The sequence below is a fragment of the Mercenaria mercenaria genome, chromosome 15 (assembly GCF_021730395.1).
Source record: "Mercenaria mercenaria strain notata chromosome 15, MADL_Memer_1, whole genome shotgun sequence".
In the NCBI taxonomy this organism is placed as follows: domain Eukaryota; kingdom Metazoa; phylum Mollusca; class Bivalvia; order Venerida; family Veneridae; genus Mercenaria; species Mercenaria mercenaria.
Window position 1 is genome coordinate 3,013,374 of NC_069375.1, and position 24,578 is coordinate 3,037,951.

The window sequence follows — 24,578 nt, forward strand, 5'->3', positions numbered from 1 at the left end:
ATGTATAATTAACAAGCTAATTCGATGAATTGGTATCCCCAGCTGAAAAGGTTTGTAGTGAGGAATTGCAAAAAAAATATATCAGGCAAAAAGTTAAGGATGTTACTAAGAAGCAAATAATTAAAATTAATTTCATTAGTCAAAACCAATTTAACAGAAAATGAATGCTATTTTTTGGTGTGTGTGTGTGTGGTGGGGGGTGGGGAGGAGGGCAGCGGGGGTGACTGAGTGGTGATACAAAACATCACATGTTGATTATAAATATTGATGGAAAATTAGAGAAAAAAAAAAAACAAACAAGAAAAAAATGTGTGTGTGGTCGGGGGAGGGTGGGTGATGCATTATCAGGGTGGAGGACTGAGTCTGGGGAACAGTACAACTTTGCATGTTGATCATGTTGATAAATATTAACTAAAGGTTTGAAAAAAATAATAATAAAAAGGAATGATTTTTTTTTTGGGGGGGGGGGGGGGGGGGGGGGGGGGGGGGAGGGGGAGAGGGTGTGACCAAGGCAAGGTGGTGACCAGGTGTGGGTACACAACTTCACATGTTTATAATAAATGTCCATGGAATGAAAGAAGTCTAATGAAATTCTATCAACTGGTTGGTTTGTTATGTACAAATCTGTAGATTTTTAAACAATTAAAGGGCAATAACTCTAAGGAAAATTGACCAATTAAAAAATAAAAATTTGACAGGCATCATGGAAGTATGTTGGTTCATATTTATTTCAAGTTTCATGAAATTCTACCTGCTTGTTACTGAGAAATGGCTGCAGACGTGGATTTTTCATTAAATAAAGGCCAATAACTAAGGGAAATTGATCAATAATAAAAAAACTTAACAGGCATCATTGTAGTATGTTGGTGCATGTTTATTTCAAGTTTTATGAAATTCTACCTGACAGTTACTGAGAAATGGCTGCTGACAGACATTTTTGGGCATTTTTCATTAAATCAAGGGCAATAACTCGAAAGGAAATCGACCAATCAAAAAAAAACAACTTCATGGGCATCATCACAGTATGTTGGTTCATGTTTATTTTAAGTTTCCTGAAATTCTACCAGCTAATTACTGAGAAATGGCTAATCCTAAATTTCCATTTGTTTTAGCTGAAAATATTATAAAGTCATATACCTTTATTGAAACTTTTTGATAAAATAACCGGTATGTATGTATAAAGACAAAGCCTGTTAACACTTGAAAATAATTTTTACTCCATTGAAATGAATGGTTGAAAAAAAAAAACAATCAGGATCATTTACATTAGACATTTATACTTTTTCATTTATAAACATATTGAACAAACAACAACAATGTAAAAAGATCTTAACAACTTATTTTCAGAGTATTTTAACTTTAAGATAATCAGGGCTCGACCCATTTAAAGATTTACTAAGATTGCTTTTTTTGTAGTCAATTCGGTCATGGAATTTCATCCAGGTGAGCTCCTTAAATAGTTCTTCTGATTGTACATGAATGGTTGATCCAGTATAATACATATATATATAGCTCAATACATGACACAATATTGGTACTTTTGCAAATGTTTGATCTTATGTCAAAATCTATATTTCTTTACACAGTAACTTCTTTAAAAACTATGATGTTACATCAGACTGTTAGGAATGATGAGGTATTGTGATTTTTCAAAGCAGACTCACAAAAATCAAAGATGCCAATCAATACTTTTTGCTGTCTATACAGTTCTATTTATATTAACTCAAAATATGTACTGAAGAAAGAATATAATTAGATCTTTATATTTCAACACAAAACAAGCCTCCATACATATAACGACTGTCAGTTGTTAACTACATCTCATAAGAACTGCAAAACATGTGCAACATTACAAAAATTCGAAGACTGACACAAACAAAATTCGAAGACTGACATACAAAAATTCGAAGACTGACACAAACAAAATTCGAAGACTGACATACAAAAATTCGAAGACTGACACAAACAAAATTCGAAGACTGACAAAGGTAAATTCCCTACAGTAATTCCAAGTGCATCATTTTCACAATACATTGATCAGTTTAAAATTTATGTAAAGCAATCAAACAATATGAAATTTAAGTAATACCCAAGTCAATTAAAGGGCCTTTGGTAAAAACAACTACCAACATTTTTAAGACAGGACATGCAAGGTATTTTTTAACAAATAAGAAAAAAAACATTTATTCAAACAACATTATTCCAGTTTCCAGGGTGTCCAGTTTGTGGTCCATCATTATTTTCGACTGTGCCAAACCAAAAAGTCACTGGTCTTTGTTCAAATGTCCATAGCTTACTTCCTTATGATTTCTTATTTTCAGTCTCACTGTGATAAAAACATTTCTTGAAACATTTCAAATTTGAACAGTGGCAGTTCATATTCATTGTATTTCACACACAGGTCTTCTATATAAGAATGTCACAGGCTGCACATCTGCAAGTTATAGAGAAGCTTTTAAGGAGTCCAAGTTATTTCTATTTGAGACTGAATCCTGAGAATGCCATCAGTACAACAAGAGGGCCATGATGGCCCTATATCGCTCACCTGTTATCATTGCACTTAAGGACAAGTCTTCAAGGTCAAAAGATCATAATAGAAATCAATCAAAAGAATTATGAGAAAATATAGTTGAAATTTTCTTTAAGTAACTTTAAAAACAAGATTTGAAAACTTTTTGTAGAGGTCCACTAGGCAATGCTACATGTCAAATATCTAAGCTCTTCTGGTTTATTTTTAGAAAATTTTGAAGATTTTTCTATGTACAATCAAGTAACCCCATGGGGCATGGTCAATTTGACCCCAGGGGTCATGATTTGAATAAACTTTGTAAAAGTCTAATAGGCAATGCTACATGTCAAATATCTAAGATCTAGGCCTTCTGGTTTATTTTTAGAATTTTTTTTTAAGATTTTCCTGTGTAAAATCAAGTGACCCCTAGGGCGGAGTCAATTTTGACCCCGGGGGACAAGGTCTGAACAAATTTTGTAGAGGTCCACTAGGCAATGCTACATGTCAAATATCTAGTCTCTAGGCCTTCTAGTTTATTTTTAGAAAATTTTTGAAGATTTTCCTATGTAAAATCAAGTGACCCCTGGGGCGGGGTCAATTTTGACCCAGGGGGTCATGATATGAACAAATTTTGTAGAGGTCCACTAGGTAATGCTACATGTGAAATATCTAAGCTCTAGGCCTTCTGGTTTATTTTTAGAAAACTTTTGAAGATTTTCCTATGTAAAGTCAAGTGACCCCTAGGGCGGGGTCAATTTTGACCCCCGGGTCATAATTTGAACAACTTTAGTAGAGGTCCAATAGGCAATGCTACATGTCAAATATCTAAGCTCTAGGGCTTCTGGTTTTTGAGAAGAAGATTTTTTAAATATTTTCCTATGTAAAATCAAGTGACCCCTGGGGCGGGGTCAATTTTGACCCCGGGGGCCATGATTTGAACAAATTTTGTAGAGGTCCACTAGGCAATGCTACATGTGAAATATCTAAGCTCTAGGCCTTCTGGTTTATTTTTAGAAATTTTTTAAAGATTTTCCTATGTAAAATCAAGTGACCCCTGGGGCGGGGTCAATTTTGACCCCGGGGTCATGATTTGAACAATTTTAGTAGAGGTCCACTAGGCAATGCTACAGGTCAAATATCTAAGCTCTAAGGCTTCTGGTTTTTGAGAAGAAGATTTTTTAAGATTTTCTTATGTAAAATCAAGTGACCCCTGGGGCGGGGTCAATTTTGACCCCGGGGTCATGATTTGAACAAACTTGGTAGAGGTCCACTAGGCAATGCTTCACACCAAATATCTAAGCTCTAGGGCTTCTGGTTTTTGAGAAGAAGATTTTTAAAGTTTTTCCTTTCGGTTGCCATGGCAACCAGTGTTCTGCATGGAATTCAATTCTTTGAACAATTTTGAAAGGGGGCCATCCAAGGAACATCCCTGTGAAGTTTCATCAAAATTGGCCTGTTGGTTTAGGAGGAGATGTTGTTTAAAGGAAAGTGTGGACGGACGTACAACGGACGGACGTACAACGGACGGACGTACAACGGACGGACGGACGGACGGACGCCGGACGGTGAGCGATCACAATACCTCACCCTGAGCACTTTGTGCTCAGGTGAGCTAAAAAGAACTGAGATCTCCTGACTGCATACAACTGTCAATATCTCTGGACTGCATACAGCTGTAAAGATCCCCGGACTGCATACTACTGCTGAGATCCCAGGGCTGCATACAACTGTCGAGATCTCCTGACTGCATATAAACTGTTGAGATCTCCGGACTGCATACAACTGTCAAGATATGACTGCAAACAACTGTCTAGATCTCCTGACTGCATACAACTGCTGAGATCTGACTGCATACAACTGTCGAGATCTGACTGTATACAACTGTCAAGATCTGACTGCATACAACTGTCTAGATCTCTGGACTGCATCCAACTGTCGCTGAAAAATAGAGAACTAAGATTAACCATTTGATTTTCATTCTTTGACTGCAGGTGGGGTAGTAGTCTTCAGCTATAATATTTGTAGCACCTTTTTATTGAATAAAATTAATGACCTATAAGCCAGCAGGAGGGCTTCCTCTCACAAACCTGAATTGCATAAAGTTTACATGCATCCAAAACATTTACAAAACTTCAAAAGACTAAATGTATAATTTACACAAATATATGTATAACATTAAACTTTCTAGTGCTTATTGTGAAGTCTATCACATAATATTCTTGTTTTCTATATATTTTGATGTGACAGTTTCAGAGAACTCTGTAGTTGCTATACTTTGATTGTAAACAGTGAATACAAAAGTCAAACAAGAGGGTCATGATGACCCTATATCTCTCACCTGTTAAAGGTGGCCTTGGAATCATCATTCTGACCAAGTTTCAAGAAGATAGGGTCATGAATGTGGCCTCTACAGTGTATACAGCTTTTCCTTTGATTTTAGCGGGTGACATGGTTTTAGAGTCAACATCATCCAGATTCTAACTTGATCTAGGAATCATCAAGATAACCATTCTGATCAAGTTTCAAGAAGATAGGGTCATAAATGTGGCTTTAAATATGTTAACATGCTTTTCCTTCGATTTGACCTGGTAACCTAGTTACTGACCCCACATGACCAGTTTCTAACTTGGCCTAGAGATCATCAAGGTAAACATTCTTTACAAGTTTGTATCAAATCAGAGCATAAATGAAAACCTTATATGGCTGAAAGGGCCAAAATAGAAAATTGTCCCCTTTCAGGGGCAGCAACTCTAGAACCCATGATGGAATCTAGCCAGTTTTCGAATGGAATTCATATCTTATTGTGACATAAGCTGTGTGTAAATGTGGTTAAAATCAAATGTAAAATGTCACTTCTATCATGTTTACAAGGTAAAAATTAACAAATTTTGGCTCTTTCTGGGGTCAATCAGGGACCGTAACTCTGGAACCTATGACTGGATCTGATGTATTCAATAATATGACATGACCTATTGTTGTTAAAGATATTTTGCAAGTTTGTGTATCAAATCAAACTATAAACAACAGCTAGTCGAACACGAAATGCCCCCCTTGATGCATTCAGTAATTGCACAAGGAACAGAAATTATATGCTCGCTGTAAACAAAAGTTCTATCGTTCTGGTTCAATCTGACCTTGACCGTTAACCTATTAACCTAACAAAATATCACAGAGTGATCTTGGCGCTCACCATTTTTGAATGTTCCAAATTTCAAGACGACCTCAAAATCAAGGTCAAATTTCATATCTGTACAAAACACAGTGCATGTTGTCCAAATTTGAAAGCTGTGTCTTGAGAAATGTGAAAGAAGGTCACTAGATCAATTTCAAGGTCAAAGTTCGTTTCGGTAGACAGAACTATGCATGTGCTTCAAATTTGGAGGCTGTAGCTTGAGAAATGTGAAAGTAAGTAATAGGTAAAATTCAATGTCAAATTTCAATTCAGAACACAAAAATATGCATGCGGTCAAAATTTGAAGCTGTAGCTTTAGAAATGTGAAAGTAGGTCACTAGGTCAAAATCAAGGTCAAATTTTATTTTGTTACACAAAACTATGCATGTGGTCCAAATTTGAAGCCTGTACCTTTAGAAATGTGAAAGTAGGTCACTAGGTCAATCTCAAGATCAAAGTTTATTTCAGTACACAAAACTATGCATGTGGTTAAAATTTGAAGGCTGTAGCTTGAGAAATGTGAAAGTAGGTCACTAGGTCAAGATGAAGGTCAACTCATGTCAAGCTTCATCTTGCCACTCGAAACTATACATGTGGTCCAAATTTGAATGATGTAGGTTATGGACATATGTGTGCATTCTTTCATCACAAGCGAGCACCTGGGTAGAACCACCGACCTTCCGTAAGCCAGCTGGATGGCTTCCTCACATGAAAAATTCAATGCCCAGAGTGAGGCTCAAACCCACATCAATGAGGGGCAAGTGATTTGAAGTCAGTGACCTTAACCACTCGGCCACGGAGGCCCCTACAGCACCTGATGTGGTCCCCGGGTGTTTTCCTTACATTTTCTATATCTGGATCGTTAAAAAGCGGGAATAACTCCAGCCTTTTGCTCATTCCCTTGCAGCCTCAACTATCTGGTGTTTTACTGTATTTCAAAAATACAAAATAACTGGGATGTTACATACCTGGAACAACTCCTCAAAGATATCATCCTCCTGTCTCGAGATGATTCTCAGATCACTGTTAGAGAGGACCACCCTTGTCTTGTGTGTGCGGGCCTGCCGTGGTGTTCATACTGTTTGTATGCTGTAGTACTTCTGCCGCTGTTTGTGAGCTCAGCAACCTGGAACATTACCAAGAGCATTCTTCTATCAGAAATAAATTAGATTTAACTGAAGTAAATTTTTATCTTTTTTTCATTACAGTGAAACACCGCTCGCTCGAGCATCGATGACTCGAGTACCCGGGCTCACTTGAGCAATTCATGTGGTCCCGCCCGATTTCCTTCTATTTTCTATGCGAAATTTCCACGGCTGGGTCGAACATCGATAACTTGATCGCTCGAGCATGACATCTGGTCCCTGTGTATTAATTTACTCTTTGATGCTTCTGGCAAACTCGAGCAGAGGTGTCAAAATTTTTCACACCTTCGGTGGGCAGAATTTATCGGTTAATTAAAATTTTCCACACACCGTGAGAATTGCATGGTCTATCCTAAATGTTTGTTTGTCGGTATATTTGATCTGATAATGAGATTAATTATTGATAAAAGGTTAAACAAAAGTTTTATTGATCAGATATAGATGAATAACTGATTACTTAAATCTTCTTTTCTCCGGGATCGAGAAGACTGCATGCAAGTGAAGGAAATAATATAGCCTTTTCATAAAAGTGAGACGATAATTTTGATATGCACTTGTTGATAAATAAAAATAAAAAGTCCTAGTTGTTTCTTCACGTGAGCCATTTACAATTTACGTATTGAAACGTCTATTATAAATAACGTTTGTAATACGTTTTATTCAAATGTCACAAGCATGTTATTATTACGCATCACGGTTTAGTCTGCAAATGGCCGCGATGACAATTGATATTGGTAAAGCAAACAATTTTCTTCTTATGTTGGTCAATGTTTGGGTCGCTCGAAACCATGGATAACTCGAGCATTTTGCTTATCCCCTTGAGACCTTGAGCGAGCGGTGTTTTACCGTATAACTTTCTAAGTAGATAGAAGAGTGTTTAACTTCACTGCCTGCTTTGCTAAAGTAAGGTAAAATGTAAACCACATGTAATCTTGGAAACTCTTACTTCAGGGTCATGCCTACAAATACACTTCACAACATTAAATTTTCTAATTCTTATTCAAAATCACCCGTAAATCAACACCATATAATTAGAAATCTCATTTGTGCAAACAATTTTCTCCAGTTTAGCTTGCTAAATTTCTGAAATGGACTGGTCCATCATTCCATTTGGGCAATACAATTTATTATTAGAAGGGGTGTTCACTGAAAATTAACTGACTGAATAGCAAACAGTGCAGATCTTGATCAGACTGCACAGGTCACAAAGGCAGAATCACTTGCCACCAGCAGGCTGAAGGTTAAGGAGTAACAAACAAACACAAACCAGCACTTTTCTATATATTTTTTGACTGCAAATAAATCTATTTATATAGACAAATATAGCAAAGGACTCGATGATTCACTTTTTTCAGCTTCCGTGTTATATTACTAATAAATAAAAGTAACTCTGGAGACATCTCCTTTAAAGAGGACGTATCAAGTTATTAAATGAATTTGACATTGACATTCCAGTTTCTATGATGGAAGAGCACTCAAGATGCCACTTTAAGCTGCACTTACGCAAGAGCAGGTTATAACCATGTATTAAGCCAGAGTAGATTTTGTCAAGACGAAATACACAAGGCGCACTAGAGCAAAATGTGATTTGACCTGGCAAATTCAACAAGAGTTGAATACAAAATCCAAGATCTAGCTACTGTGATAATGACCCTTTTATTACATACATCCACCTGCTGTGCTTTGCTCTGTTGTTTTGTTATCAAACAAAATCTTCAATATGTGTTATGTTATTTAACTGAATGTAGTTTTTGTGCATTATTCATAGATCTGTGTCCGGTCATGCATATCAAATAAAGATAGTCCAGCAACATTCAATACAAAAGGTACAATACAGATATTTTTCTGCCTGTTCGTATTTACCGTTGAAATACAAGCTGTTTTCTTGACAGAGTTTATAAAGGTATATTATAATGATAATACATATAGCCGTAGCTCTCTTTCCAGTATGACTGTAGTGCAAAACTCCTGAAAATATCACTCATACGCAGAATACAAACTAAAAACAAAATTGTAACTGATCCATACCTCCAAACATTTCGTCAGCATGGACGACAAAATGATTGTTAAATGTCTGACCAAAGAAACCACTCTCTGGCTGGAAATCAAAGCTATTCGCTTCCATATCTGATCCCTTCAAATAGTCTACATGCAGTCTCTAAACAATATCATATTTGAGTCGCTCCATGAGAAAACCAACATAGTGGATTTGTGACCAGCATGGATCCAGACCAGCCTGCACATCCGTGCAGTCTGGTCAAGATCCATGCTGTTCGCTAACAGTTTTTCTAATTCCAATAGGCTTTAAAAGCGAACAGCATGGATCCTGACCAGACTGCGTGGATGCGCAGGCTGGTCTGGTACCATGCTGGTTGCAAACCCACTATGTTGGTTTTCTCATGGCACGGCTCATTTATAGATTATACAAGGAGCTGCGTTCAATAAACGCTTGATGCCCCCAGTGGAATCCTTGTTGATACAAAGCAATCTAAGTCCAAAACGAGGTCAAGGTCAAACGGAGGTCAGGTGATGTTTGAAGATGAGGAATGGTCACAGGTTTCATCTGTATTAGTATCAATTCATTCTTGTAAGCGGTATTAATGCTAGATGAAACGGCCCCATTTGGTTAACCAAGAGATGGCCCATATAAAGCAACCTAAGTCCAAAATGAGGTCAAGGTCAAGGTCAAACTGAGGTCAGGTTATGTTTGAAGATGAGGAATGGTCACAGGTTACATCTGTATTAGTATCAATTCATTCTTGTAAGCGGTATTGATGCTAGACGAAACGGTCCCATTTGGTTAACCAAGAGATGGCCCATATAAAGCAACCTAAGTCCAAAATGAGGTCAAAGCCAAGGTCAAACTGAGGTCAGGTGATGTCTGAAGATGAGGAATGTTCACAGGTTACATCTGCATTAGTATCAAGTCATTCTAATAAGGGGTATTGACACTAGACAAAACGGTCCCATTTGGTTAACCTTGTATGGACGGACGAACGGACGGAAGTTCCCACAGATGGACCTTTACTGGGTATTTCTTTTGTTAAAAAGTACCCAATATGCTATAAAAAAATACCCAATAAACACTACGGAATGAATAGAATTTACCGTTACCTATTGTTCTCTATACGCAACAAATGTTCATTCGTGGACTCGGACAGACGGATGGACAGGACGATCGCTATATGCCTCCCACATCAGTAGATGCCGGAGGCATAAAAATTTGTATCAAGAAAAAATATCATTATGATGAAAATACAATACATTCTGTAAAAGGTAATAATCAAAACAAAAACCTCCCGAAGCCCTTAACTCACATTACCTGGTAAGAAGATTAAATGCTAAGATGTGCCAAGAAAGTCACATACCCAACTCAGAAGCTAATTTTTTATGACATCAATTACTGATGAGCTGCTCTTTCCTTCCTGCTTTATCTCACTGACCATATTCTGTTTTTGCCAGCTGGTTTTAGTGTCTGCAAAAGTGTAAGGTTCATGAGTTTGTTTACTATACTTGCATTAATTACTGCCTGTACCAAAGTATTTCAACCATTAGCTCAATAAATACATTATATTTTGAAAATTCACTAGGAAAATGTCTGCTTTATTAAGACAGGAATTTTTTTTACTGGATAAAGCAGTATCAAATGTCTGTCCCATTTTGAACCAGAACACTTAGTTATGTCTGGTATAGGTATCTATATACAGCACAATACATCAATCTTCAGTATAACAGCAATAACAACACTCTATGTCAAATATATATATGTAGTTCTTGTAGCCCCTAAGACAGCAAAGTGAAATCATTAGATCAAATTGAAGAGAAGTTCATACAAGGATGCAGCTTGCTAACAACAAGGTCTGATGAAGTTCATCAATGGGTTCATGAAAACAAATTGTTAAGGTTTCTTTTCTTGTGTTTTTCGAATGGTTATGGGAAGAAGTATGGTAGCAATAAACTCAGTGCACTGAGGTGAGTATCAGGCAGTAATGTACCGGTAGCCTTCTACTTGAACAAAGAAATTCAGAATTCTCTAGCTGATTTTGAGACATTTCAATATTGGTATCCAAGAACTCCATAATCCACCACTGTATCAAATGGTTATGGGAAGAAGATAGTTTTTATGTAACAGTAGCCTTATGTCAGTATCTGGTAGCAAAGAGGCCTTCAACATAACCCTTACCCTGCTAAATTTCTATAATGAACTTGTCCATCTTTCAATCTGGACAGTACCATTAACTGTCAAAAGGGGTGCATAACAAAAGGAGACTGACTGAATGGCGAACAGTGCAGATCATGATCAGACTGCACAGATGTGCAGGCTGATCATGATCTACACTGGTCGCTAAGGCAGAATCAATTGTGTCCAGCATGGTAAGGGTTAATCTAGGAAATTCATAATTTCCCACCTTGATTATGTGAAGAAAATAGCTATTAATACTTGGTGCTAAAATAAAAAAACACTGTTACAGACATAACTTCTCTTACAATAACCAATTAGCTCTACTACTTACTTTATACTACTACACACATTTCAATTCAGTCTTAAAACTTACCTAATCATCTTCTTTTTCATTATCATCATCATCATGATCATCATTGTCATTTTCTTCATCATCATCATCATCATTTCCATCTTTACGATTATCATCAGGGTCTGAGGCACTATCTGAGTCTCCTCTGCATCATCAATATAGTCTGTCTATCTGAATCATTTAAAATTTCATAAAGCTTCAACTTTCTGTTTCAGAAATACTTCATTTTGATGTTGATAATATGTAGGAAGACCCCAGGTGCTACCCTGTATCAGGACTAACAGGCAATCCATTTTTCCCTATAATCTGAACAGTTTTCTCAAACTCTCACACGGCTTAAACCAACATCTGCTTGGATCAAATGACTGAATATTGTTGTAACTTTGGTTAGAAAAATCCTCTTTAAAGAGGTAGATTATTGTAAACAACATGTTAGAATTGATATACATCTGCCATTTATGCCTTTTTAAACTTTTGCATTTTTTTAATACTTTGTGAAAAACTATCCCCACAAAACTTGGGTTTCAGCTACTTTTAACGGGAAAATTTAAGGCTTATATAAAGATTAAACCTTATAAGCCCGATTTAAGATTTTCTTAGAATGCTGCTCACATGTAAATTTATGATACTACATATTGTATGAATTTAATAAAGGTTATATACCAACAAGTTATTAGAACAAGAGGGTCATGATGACCCTGAATCGCTCACCTGAGTAATATGAGCCACATGTTTAAAATGTCAAACTGATGCTAAAATATTACAAAGTAGGTCAGTAGGTCACATTCATGGTCACTGAAAGTCAGTTTTAAGATCGGTGTGCAAAACTGTACGTCATCCAAATTTCAAGGCTGTATCTTAAAAAACAAGAAAGTAGGTCAGTAGGTCAAGGTCACAGTCAAGTGACCCCTAATCACTTGGGGTCATCAGGTAATTATAATTAAACAGACTAGGAAATTTTATCTGATATTTTTTGAAGTATTTATTCCTATATAACTCATATAACAAGTGACCCTAGGGCGGGGCCTCTTTTCACCCCAGGGACATAATTTGAACAATCTTGTTAGAGATCCACTAGGCAATGCTACATACCAAATATCAAGGGCCTAGGCAATGACGGACATTGAGTGGTCACAAAAGCTCACCATGAGCCTTTGACTTTGGTGAGCTAAAAAACATGATCCTTTGCATAAAAATGAAACAAAACTTTTGAAAACTTACTAGTTGTATCATTAATGTCCAGGTCAGCTTCGGACAAGATCTGACTGATCATTTGTGGGTCCTGATGATCATCAATCTCTCCCTCTTCTATATCAACATCAACCAACACATCAGGCTCCTGATTCTCATCTGAAACAACATGGTTCACAATCATGAATTGTTTGTACTTTGTACTTTCAATTGTAGCTGAAACAAAGTGACATCCTCTATTTTCTCCACCAGACTAAAATGTTTCCAAATCATAGAAAGTTAAATTACCTATGTTAAAATATTAGATAGAAGAATACTAATCTAAATGCACATGCCAACCACTGAAATTCCAGACTATTTTTTGTTTATTTACTGGCTGATTCCATGCAAGAGATCGCGAGGCTATTGCCTGTTCCATATTTTATATAACAAACTTATTTGAGAAATACTTTCTCAGAAACTGGTTTCTTTCTTAAAAGCTGGTATTCATACACTTGAGGCAAATGAGAGAAGAAAAAAAATCAACCCAGGCAACCAAGGCAGAAAAATTGACTGAGGCAAATAAGGCAGAAAAAATGACCAAGGCAAGTGCCTTGGTTGCCTTAATATTTGTTATGGCTATCTTGGCCGCAAAAGTTTGCGAGAAACATTAATACTGTAACATCTAACTTTAATTATTACTATTTATGTGTGGTACATGTTGGTACCTAAGTCTTATGTGGTACATGATGGTACCTAAGTCTTATGTGGTTTTGTTTGTTTGTTTTGGGTTTAACACCGTTTTTCAACAGTATTCAGTCATGTAATGGCGGGAAGTTAACCTAACTAGTTTTCCTGGATTCTGTACCAGTACAAACCTGTTCTCCGCAAGTAACTGCTAACTTCCCCGCATGAATCAGAGGTGGAGGACTAATGATTTCAGACACAATGTCGTTTATCAAATAGTCACGGAGAACATACGCCCCGCCCGAGGATCGAACTCACGACCCTCGATCCGTAGACCAACACTCTACCTACTAAGCTAAGCGGGCGGGCTTCTTATGTGGTACATGATGGTACCTAAGTCTTATGTGGTACATGATGGTACCTAAGTCTTATGTGGTACATGATGGTACATAAGTCTTATGTGGCACATGATGGGACCTAAGTCTTATGTGGCACATGATGGTACCTAAGTCTTATGTGGTACATGATGGTACCTAAGTCTTATGTGGTACATGATGGTACATAAGTCTTACGTGGTACATATTAAGTCTTATGTGGTACATATTAAGTCTTATGTGGTACATGGTAGTATTTTGAAACTTGCTATTAATACAAACAATACTAAATCAAACATGGCATGCAAGATCACAACCCCTCGATTGATGCCAAAGTCACATTGAACAGGTCAAACATTTAAGGTCTTTCAGCTTAAGGAAGTAGGTTTCCTTGTTACCAGGCTAAATTCCAATTAGTTGAACTGCAGCAATTGTTTGTATTTCATTTAATTTAATGTTTTAACTGCTACAATCTCTGTCTCTGAAAGTAAAATTTTTATCTTGGTTTGAAGTACATGACCCTCCAAAGATATTTTATATTAAAAGAAGAAGGAAAATATGGATATTTAACTCTTTTCATTGTATTGTGGTCTCCTTGTTATCCATAGAAGCCTTCACATTTGAAAATTTTACTAGTATGCACATTAGCTTTCTAAAATAAGCTTAAAATGTATATGTCACGGGGCTCGTGTTTCCATGGTAATGCATTTTCATTCATTTTTAAACAACTATGTATGAAAAAAATTTTTCCACGGCTTCAGTGTTATTCTGTTAATGACCAACATGGAATACAGTATTTAAGTAATATTATCAGCAAAACACCAAGCAGTTTACATGGTACCCTATTTTTCTTAAAGTTTAAAGTTACCATGGCAACAGAGATGTTTAAAATCACTTATGCCTTGCTTTTTATCACAATTTCTTATAAAAGATATAAAAACAAATTATCTTTTTTGTTAATGTAGCTTTAAAACATCTTATTTCTAACGTAAATAATATTTTCGTATCATTTGCATTTTTTTAAACAAATTTCACAGCTTGAAATACTTATAGCAGTACCCCACATCTGACATTTTTTATAGAAAAATTGTTCTGCATGCCGCTATTGTTCTCATGGATATTGTCGAAATGCAAATAAAAAGCTGAAGATTTGTTACTTAGATATACCAGTGTCAACGCTTTTGAATTTTACATTTAGATATATAGGTCACAGGCTTCGTTTCCATGGTAACATTCTTTTAATTCAAGAAACCACAATTTTCTACTGAAATTTGAACAATTTTAGAACTTAGTTTTAGTATGTAAGTAATAAATTATCAACAGAAACTGAAAAATAGGTATTTCAAATCAAACTGCCCAATTTTTATTTGAAAATGGCCGTAAAAAAGTAACCTTTCATCCAACTATATTCTCAATAACATCAGTTACCATCATCAATTTTCCTACATTCTGGCAACATTTCAATATAACTATATAAAAGAAGCAAAATATTGGTAATTATGAGCGAAAGAAAAATATTTCAGCAAATATTGGCTGCTTAAGAATAGTTCAAAAAAAGAAAATGCATGTAATTACGTACTTTCAAAATAAAGTCTGTTGTTTTTGCGCAGTAATCGACACGTAACATCATGAGGTCAATGACGTCATTTTATGGCAACAATGTTTTGAAGCATTTCTGTGGCAATTTAATCATAATTTCTGCATTATTAAACCACAAGAATGGATATACAATCACATTTAGTTTTAGTTTGTCGTAAACCTCGTCATAAATTGTTACGTAAGCTTTCAGTTGGGCATGCGCACATACAAATATTAAGGTAACTTACCTCCTTAACTATTCAGTTCAAATGTACAAAACAAATTTTGCAATTTTTCTTGTATAACTGGCGATTTATATATTTGTATGTTTTGTAATCTTCATAATTTCATTTTCCTGTATTACTGCATTGTTAGTTATAACCCTTACCATCATGGACACAACTGATTCTGTCTTCCGTGCAGTCTGATCATGATCTGCACTGTTCGTTATTCAGCCAATATTTTTTTGGTATTCAAGTGTCAGTGCTTGTGGCTGGCAATACTGATTTATCTTGGCATTGTTGTCTCCATTTCATGCTTATTTCTGCATATTTGACAGTATGGACACCAGGTGTAAGTCCTGCATTACAGCTCACCTAGGTGACAAATGGGTAAAAATGTCAACAAAAACTAGTAAATGTAAATATTACAATGTCTTTTAATTGACCTAAAGGTAAAATTACTATGCTAAAATATCATTTGTCTTTACTTTCTTTCTATTACGAATAATGAATAAACATCCAGCCTGCATGTTATCTCATGATGGTTATACCACTAAATTCTTCTACACATAGTAATGACAGTATTTATTCGAACTTTTTAAGATATACTTAATTCTACAAATAACTCCTGCAACTGGGAACCAACTGCAGAATAAAACTGGAACAAACTAATGGAACAAACTGCAGAACACAGCTGGAACAAACAGCTGGAATAAACTGATGTGGCAGACTGCCAAGTTATTTAAGAATTCCTTGATCCGTGGATAAGTTACACCTCGGACAAACTCACATGGACGGAAGAACAGACAGGCACATACACCAAACCGCCATAATGACAACTATGTCGAGCTCACTGCCAGAGGGCCTGACAAAAAGTGATGTAACACTATACAATGTACTTACAATACGTCTGTGTCGTATAGCAGTAACCTTGATGTTACTGTTATTGATTTCTTCATCCTCCATCGTCACCATCATGCGTTACTGGTAAACACAGGCATAGCAAGGTCACATGTGATAAAGATGTTAACATTGACCGCTGCAATATTATTGGTGTGGTAACCATTATCATTAACATTCACTCCGCACTAGAAGTTATAAAATATACACAAATAAACATAGAGTAAATAAATCTTTTAAGATTTTGTTAATATAAACTTTCAAATCACTTGCACTGATTATTCAAAACAAATGTATTAACTTTTATGAGCAATCTTAATGATTAGATTATTCATATAAATTACAAGTTTTACAAGAAATTAAAAATTGTCGTTTACATATATTCCGTAATCAAAATTTAAAATTTTGGTAAGTATAACTACCACAGTAGTAGACAGCAGTGTTGTTAAGGAGAGATCTCTGCAGCTGAATCTGACCATTGTTGCCATGGATACAGAATGCCTCTTTACAGTCACTATTTCTGTCTCCAGTCAAAGAGTATGTCAGATAATCCTGGAAAGAAATTTTGTAATAGTATTTTAGAGATGTGTACTTAAAACTGAAGAGGTTACTAAGTCATCTTATTAGCAATATATTTATATCCTGAAATGTACAATTCATTTCAAAACATTTTGCTTAACATCAATAAATGAACTGTTCACAAATTAACATAGTAGAACTCTTTACAATATTATTTACAGTCTTCACTTGATGTAATATTCATAAAGAATACAATTTAAGAACAATTATAGCAGTCACTATTAGTGAGAAATGCCCAAGAGCATTTATTAATTTTATGCCAATTAATTCTAAAGTCACTTCACTGATGGCAGATGAATGGACTGAGCAAGAAACAGACCATGTTAACCTTTGACCTCTGCATGACCTTGACCTTAGAGCTAGAGGTCAGAATCTTGTCCATGACACGTCTCTTAAAAAGGAATATTTTCACTGATTAAATTCAAATCCCTCGATGAATGGCAGAGTTATGAACCTGACACAAAACAGACCCTGTTAACCTTTGACTTCTAAGTCTGACTTTGACCTTGGAGCTAGGTGTGTGGGTCTTGTGCATGGCAAATTGTCTCATGATATTTATGCCAAGTTAACCCTTATCATGCTGGACACGACTGTAACTGCCTTTGTGGCCAGTGTAGGTCATGATCAGCCTGCACATTCATGTGCCATCCATGTGCTATTCAGCCAGAATCATTTTGGTAAACACTCCTTTTAACTGTTAATAGTAGACTACTAGAGTTCAAACTGAAAAAAAGACAGGTTCATTATAGAAATTTAGCAGGGTAAGGGTTAAACATACCGTAAGGACAAATATTCCATAGGAGCCAACTGCCTGTCTGTTCCCATCAGTGCAGACTGCAGTCCATGGCCAAAGTTCTTCATCTCTTTCAGTATGTGAATCTCTGATTTGCATGAGCTGTCTGTAACAAAGCAAAATTCATCACTGATTAAAGTCAACTTGTATAAGTAAATGACCACTTTAACCAACCATTCATTATCAGTTCCTATTTTGCTCAGCATAGTATTACATGGCTTCTTATGTAATAATATGTAACAAGAGGGCCATGATGGCCCTATATCGCTCACCTGAGCTTAATTGCTTGCTTAAACAATTTTTTTTGGCTAAAACTTCACTAACAAATACTTGGTGAATGGGTCATGGTAAAGATTATTTAAGATAACTACTGAAATCTGATTAAAAATCAAATTGGTGGTACAAATTTCTTTGCTGTAGCTTCAAAAACAGGAAAGAAGGTCAGCAGGTCATTCAAAATGAATACTGAAATCTGTATCAAACATTATGCTTGTGATCCAAATTTCTTTGCCACTGCTTCAAAAACAAATAAATCTATGTAAAACAAGGGAGCATCCGAGCGTAGCTTATACTGACACCAGGCTCATGATTTGAACAATCTTGGTAGAGAACCACTAGAGCATAACAGATACTAAATATCTAAGCTCTAGGCCTTATGGGTTAAGACAAGATTTTTTTAAAGATTTTTCCCTGTACTGGTCTATTTAAACCATGTGTTCCTAGAGCAGGGCCATCCATATTTGAGCCCAGGGGGATAATTTGAACAATCTTGGTAGAGAACCACTAGATGATGCTGCATACAAAATATCAAAGCAACATGCCCTGTGGTTTTGACCAAGAAAAGTTTCAAAGTTTTGCTCTATAAAAGTCTATATAAACCATGTGACCCCTGGGGCAGGGAAATAGTTGACCCTAGGGGGATAACTTGAACAACTTGGTTGAGGACCACTTGATGATTCTACATAACAAATATAAAAGTGCTAGGACCTGTTGGTTTGGACAAGAATAATTTTACAGATTTTCAGAGTTCTGTATGGAATTCAATTCTTTGAATAATTTTTAAAGAAGACCATCCAAGGAACATCCCTCAGTGTGAAGTTTCATCACATTTGCTTGGTGGTTTAAGGGGAGATGTTGTTTAAGGAAAGTGTGGATGGACGCCAGACAGCAGATAGATGCAGGGAAAGACGCCAGACGGTGAGCAATCACAATAGTTCAACCTGAGCACTTTGTACTCAGGTGAGCTAAAAATACAGACCTGCAAGGGAGATATGGGATACTGTCAACATAAGTAAACAAGAGGGTCATGAAGACCCTGGATCGCTCACCTGAGGTATATGAGACACATGTTTCAAATGTCAAACTAATGCTAAAATATTAAGAAGGTAGGTCAGTAGGTTACATTCATGGTAACTGAAAGTCAGTTTGTGCAAAACTAAACATGTCATTCAAATTTCAAGGCTTGTCTTAAACAACAAGAAAGTAGGTCAGTAGGTCAAGGTCACAGTAAAGTGATCCCTGATCACATGGGGTCATCAGGTAATTATAATTAAACAGTCTAGGAAATATGATCTGATAATTTTTTAAGTATCTTTTTTCCTGTATAACTCATAATTTTAACAAGTGACCCCCAGGACAGGCCTCTTTTCACTCCAGGGGCATAATTTAAACAAACTTGTTAGAGAGCCACCTGGCAATGCTACATACCAAATATCAAAGGCCTAGGCCTTGAACTTTCAGACAAATTTAAAAGACCTTTATTTTTTCCCCTATATAAGTCTACAATAAACTTGGTACCCCCAGGGCAGGGCCTCTTCTCACCCCAGGGACATAATTAGAACAATTTTGGTAGAGAAACACTAGGAAAGGAAACATACCAGATATCAAAAGCCTAGGCCTTGCAGTTTCGGGCAAGAAGACTTTTAAAGTTTTTTTCCTATATAAGTCTACGTAAATTGGAGACCACCTGGGACAAGGCCTCTTTTCATCCAAGGGGCATAATTTGAACAATTTTGGTAGAGGACCACAAGGCAATGTTACATACAAAATATCAAAGATTTTTAAAGCTTTTTCCTATGTAAGTCTATGTAAAACTTGTGACCCCGGGGCGGACCTCTTTTCACCCCAGGGGCACAATTTGAACAATCTTGATAGAGGACCATAAGATGATGTCATATGCCAAATATCAAGGCTCTACGCATTGCGGTTTTTGACAAGAAGATTTTTAAGGTTTTTCCTTTCGGTTGCCATGGCAACTAGAGTTCTTGAATAGTTTTGAAAGGGGACCACCCAAGGATCATTCCTGTGAAGTTTGATGTAATTCTGCCCAGTGGTTTTCAAGATTTTTTTTATAAAATGTTGACGGACGCACGACACACAACACACAACGCACGATGGACATTGAGCAGTCACAAAAGCTCACCATGAGCCTTTGGCTCAGGTGAGCTAAAAAGACCCAAGGTGCTAGCTCAGGTTAACAATATCCCCTATCATCAAAGCAGTACTGGATTATTTATTATAAAAAGCCTTATCCTGAGATATTTCACTAAATAAAACATGAGAATTAAATCTGAAAGAAGATTTTTTCTTGCAATTGTTTTTTTTTATCAGCTTCTCCTTGTTGTAAACGTAGTATTAAAAAATCCCTGCTGGTCTATGGATTTTTTGCATTGAGCATTATTAATAATAACATAAGTTAACCCTTACCCTGCTAAATTTCTAAATTGGACTGGTCCATCATTCAATTAGGGCAATACCATTTATTATTCGAAGGGGTGTTCACTGGAAATTTACTAACTGAACAGCGAACAGTTTAGACCACGATCAGCCTAAACATCTTGGTCTGCAATGGTTGCAAAGGCAGAATCACTTGCCGCCAGCAGGCTAAAGGTAAATAAATCATCACACATCAATTTTCTCTGTACATTTCATTACCTGCTTCTGACATACAGTGCAACCTCTGCAGAGCAACACCCTTTGGGAAATGCAGATATTGACCTTTGTTGAGAGGTTGTTGCTCTATACAGGTTAAATTGATAGTAAATTTACGCTATGGGAATATTTGATGATGCTGTTGTGGAGAGGTTTTGCTGTAGAGAGGGCCGCTCTGGAGAGGCTGCACTGTATATCATTCCTGATTCACTTAATATCACATTTACAACTGTTCGTGGAATGCTTTTTTTTCTATTTTTTTTTTTTTTTATCCTTTTGACTTTGATAAATCTTATGTTAATATTAATAATATACAGTATATACATGTATATCTTGGGAAATGAGACTCCAATAAACTTATCTTATCTCACCTGTCATTTTCAATACGGAATCTGATACAGCTGATTGAAGCATACAGGAATGACATAGGTTTGGTTGTTTGTTGCCAAACTGTCATAATTTACATACCTCCACAGGTCAATGGACATGTCTCCATTACTTCCATTCATGGAAACCGTTATGGTTCTGTCTCTCACACTTGCTACTTAAAGTACCAAATGATTGTTGCTGACATCTACAGGCATTTTGTACCTGTACTTTCTAAACTGCACCTAAAATACAAACACAGATTGCTTAGTATGATGCTTTGACAGGTCAATGGAATATAAAATCTGTTCTAAATGTATGTCATTTCAATTCTTCGAAATCCATTGTTACTACAATTTTTAATCTTGCATACTTGAAAAATGTAAATAAAGAGTAAAGAAATTATGTCCCTTAAGTCAGTTTTGCCTTCATTATTTTGAGTGTTGGTGAGAAGTATGCTCGGTCTTCAAGCATGGTATTTTCTTCTATACATGGATAGATTTATGCCTTGAAAGTGTATCAAGTGAGCACTACACTGATGCCACTGCATTGTGTGCGTGTATTCCGGTTTAACGCCTTTTTCAACAATTTTTCAGTCATATAAATGACATTGTCTACTTGTAGCAGTGAGCACAATACCCAACTTTATAGTGCTGCCTCACTGGAATATCACGCTGTAGACACGTGACAGTATACCCCGCCCAGTCACATTATACTGACATTGGGCTGACCAGTCCTAGCACTACCCTCTTAATGCTGAGCACCAAGCGAGGAAGCTGCTAGTACCATTTTTTAAGTCTTTGGTATGACGCGGCTGGAGATCGAACCCACGACCTCCCGCACTCGAAGCCGACGCTCTACCACTAGGCTACCGAGGCGGTTTTTCCACTGCATTGAACCATGCATCAGGTTTATCACTGGTATACATTTGGCATATTATTTACATGTATTAGGTAATATCTGACATTGAAATTAACAAGGCAGTCAGAAAGACAGCTATATCCCTCACCATTGTTATGGATAGTGAAAGGGTTGATGGTATTGAGTGGAAGCACTGAGGTTGTTAAGTATATTTTATATTCCATGATGATGACATTCATGAATTTAAAAATCTTTTAAGGGGGTTTAGGAAATAACAAGCTCAAATCTTTGACCCCTAATTGTGAACTTGACCTTGAACCAACATGGCCGACACGAGTTCTGCGCATCGTCTTGATAAGGTGATCATTTGACCCAAGTTTCATGAAAATCCTTCAAGGGTTTTTGGATATACAGTGGGAACACATAGTGTTACAGAAGGATGGACAGATTCAGACCATTTCTATAACCCCCCACCACTTGTGGCAGGGGCTTAAAAACAAGAGCTGTCACAGGAGACAGCGTGCTCAACTATTTGGATGCTGGATAGTGAAACTGGGCACATCTGAGGAAACTAGAGCTGTCACTGGAGTGTTTAATGACTCCAATTGTGGATGAAGATATTGCACAATAGCCTGAGCCTACTTCGAAAATATCAACTTAAAGTAATAAGAGAGGTAAAGATAAAATTATTAAATTCATTAAATACTGGTGCCAGAGTTACGCACCTTGTGTCATATGGTGTGGGTGATGATGTTGAACAACTATTTCAAGTCTGAATCAAATCCATTCAGTAATAACAGAGACAGAGTGAAAGTGCATCAAAACTTTAACCTAAAATTCTAAGTAAAAAGGGGGAATAATTAATGAAAAATTGGTGCCAGAGTTATGCACCTTGCGTCATATGGTGTGGGTGATGATGTTTAACAACTATGTTAAGTCTGAATCAAATCCATTCAGTAATAACGGAGACAGAGTGAAAGTGCATCAAAACTTTAACCTAAAATTCTAAGTGAAAAGGGGAAATAATTCATGAAAAATTGGTCCCAGAGTTATGCACCTTGTGTCATATGATAAGGGTAATAATGTTGAACAATTGTTTAAGTTTGAATCAGATCCATTCAGTAATAACAGAGACAGAGCGGAAGTGCATAAAACTTTAACCTGAAATTCTAAGTAACAAGAGCTGTCTCCATAGGATGACACATGCCCCGAATGGCACTTTGAATGAATAGTTATGGCCGATGTTAGAGTTTAGGACTTTTGACCTACAGACCTGGGTCTTGCGCGCGACACGTCGTCTTACTGTGGTACATATTCATGCCCAATAATTTTAAAATCCATGCATGAATGACAAAGATATGGACCAGACATGAATGCACTATCATGAAAAATGACCTTTAACGTCTAAGTGTGACCTTGACCTTTGAGCTACGGACCTGGGTCTTGCGCGCGACACGTCGTCTTACTGTGGTACACATTCATGCCAAGTAATTTGAAAATCCATCCATGGATGACAAAGATATGGACCGGACACGAATGCACTATCATGAAAAATGACCTTTAACGTCTGTGACCTTGACCTTTGAGCTACGGACCTGGGTCTTGCACGCGCCATGTCGTCTTACTGTGGTACACATTCATGCCAAGTTATTTGAAAATCCATCCATGGATGACAAAGATATGGACCGGACACGAAAATTGCGGACAGACCGACAGACTGACAGATTGTTCAAAAACTATATGCCTCCCTTTGGGGGCATAAAAAGGGGAATAATTCATGAAAAATTGTGCCAGAGTTATGCATCTTGTGTCATATGATGTGGGTGATGATGCTGAACAACTATTTTAAGTTTGAATCAAATCCATTCAGTAATAACCGAGGTTGAGTGAAAGTGCACCAAAACTTTAACCTGAAATTCTAAGTAAAAAGGGGAAATAATTCATGAACAAATGGTGCCAGAGTTATGCACCTTGTGTCATATGATGTGGGTGATGATGTAGAACAACTATTTTAAGTTTGAATCAAATCCATTCAGTAATAACAGAGATGGAGTGAAAGTGCATCAAAACTTTAACCTGAGAATCTAAGTGAAAAGGGGGGATAATTCATGAAATATTGGTGCCAGAGTTATGGCACTTATGTCAGATGATGTGGATGATGATGAGGAATAAGTATTTCAAGTTTGAATCAAATCCATCAAGTAATTACAGAGATAATTTGAAAAAAGAGAAAGTGTAAAAACCAAGGTGAGGACGCGGAAAGACGCCAACGCCGGGGAGAGTAGGATAGCTCTCCTTATACTTCGTATAATTTTCTTTACCTTTTTCAATAGCCAGTGGTCTATGTCACTAGCATCCCACAATGCTGTGTAAGAAGGGAGCAAGAAGATGGGGCTCTCTGATGTAATGACTCGCACCTTAATCATCCGCAATAATGCATTTATAATCTGAAAAAGAAAATTTCTGTTAACCTTGTGTTAAACCAAGACATCAACTAAAAATACTAAGAACAAACACATATAGAATGTCAAACTGCCTCAAAATACACCTGACCCAAGTGTAATTAATTCAAAATATTTTTATTATCTTATGTGTAACAATGTTTACATAGCAAAAAATGATATTCTGAAAAAGGTTTGAATTTTGACAAATTGTGTCAATTTCTGACCATCCAAGAACAATAATTCAAGACTGCATATGGCAATCTGGCTGGTTATTGAACTTAAGTGAGACATTATGCCCAAAGCAATTAGGATA

At 36.5% G+C, this 24,578-nt stretch overlaps 1 long non-coding RNA gene across 5 annotated transcripts in view; it reads right to left on the reverse strand.

Moving 5' to 3' along the window:
* Positions 1-3,677: 3,677 nt before the first annotated feature.
* The window catches only part of LOC123540288 (uncharacterized), a 30,652-nt gene continuing 9,751 nt past the window's right edge, over positions 3,678-24,578 (reverse strand). The window contains exons 3-12 of one of the 5 annotated variants that reach the window (XR_008367303.1): positions 24,143-24,268; positions 21,063-21,205; positions 20,370-20,546; positions 17,649-17,769; positions 16,714-16,843; positions 16,295-16,479; positions 15,559-15,766; positions 12,583-12,711; positions 6,650-6,807; positions 3,678-4,447 (exon numbers count right to left, since the gene is read on the reverse strand). This is a non-coding gene — a long non-coding RNA (uncharacterized LOC123540288). The remainder of the gene's footprint in view (positions 4,448-6,649; positions 6,808-12,582; positions 12,712-15,558; positions 15,767-16,294; positions 16,480-16,713; positions 16,844-17,648; positions 17,770-20,369; positions 20,547-21,062; positions 21,206-24,142; positions 24,269-24,578) is intronic. The other 4 variants (XR_008367304.1, XR_008367305.1, XR_008367302.1 and 1 more) reach the window with 4 other exon arrangements.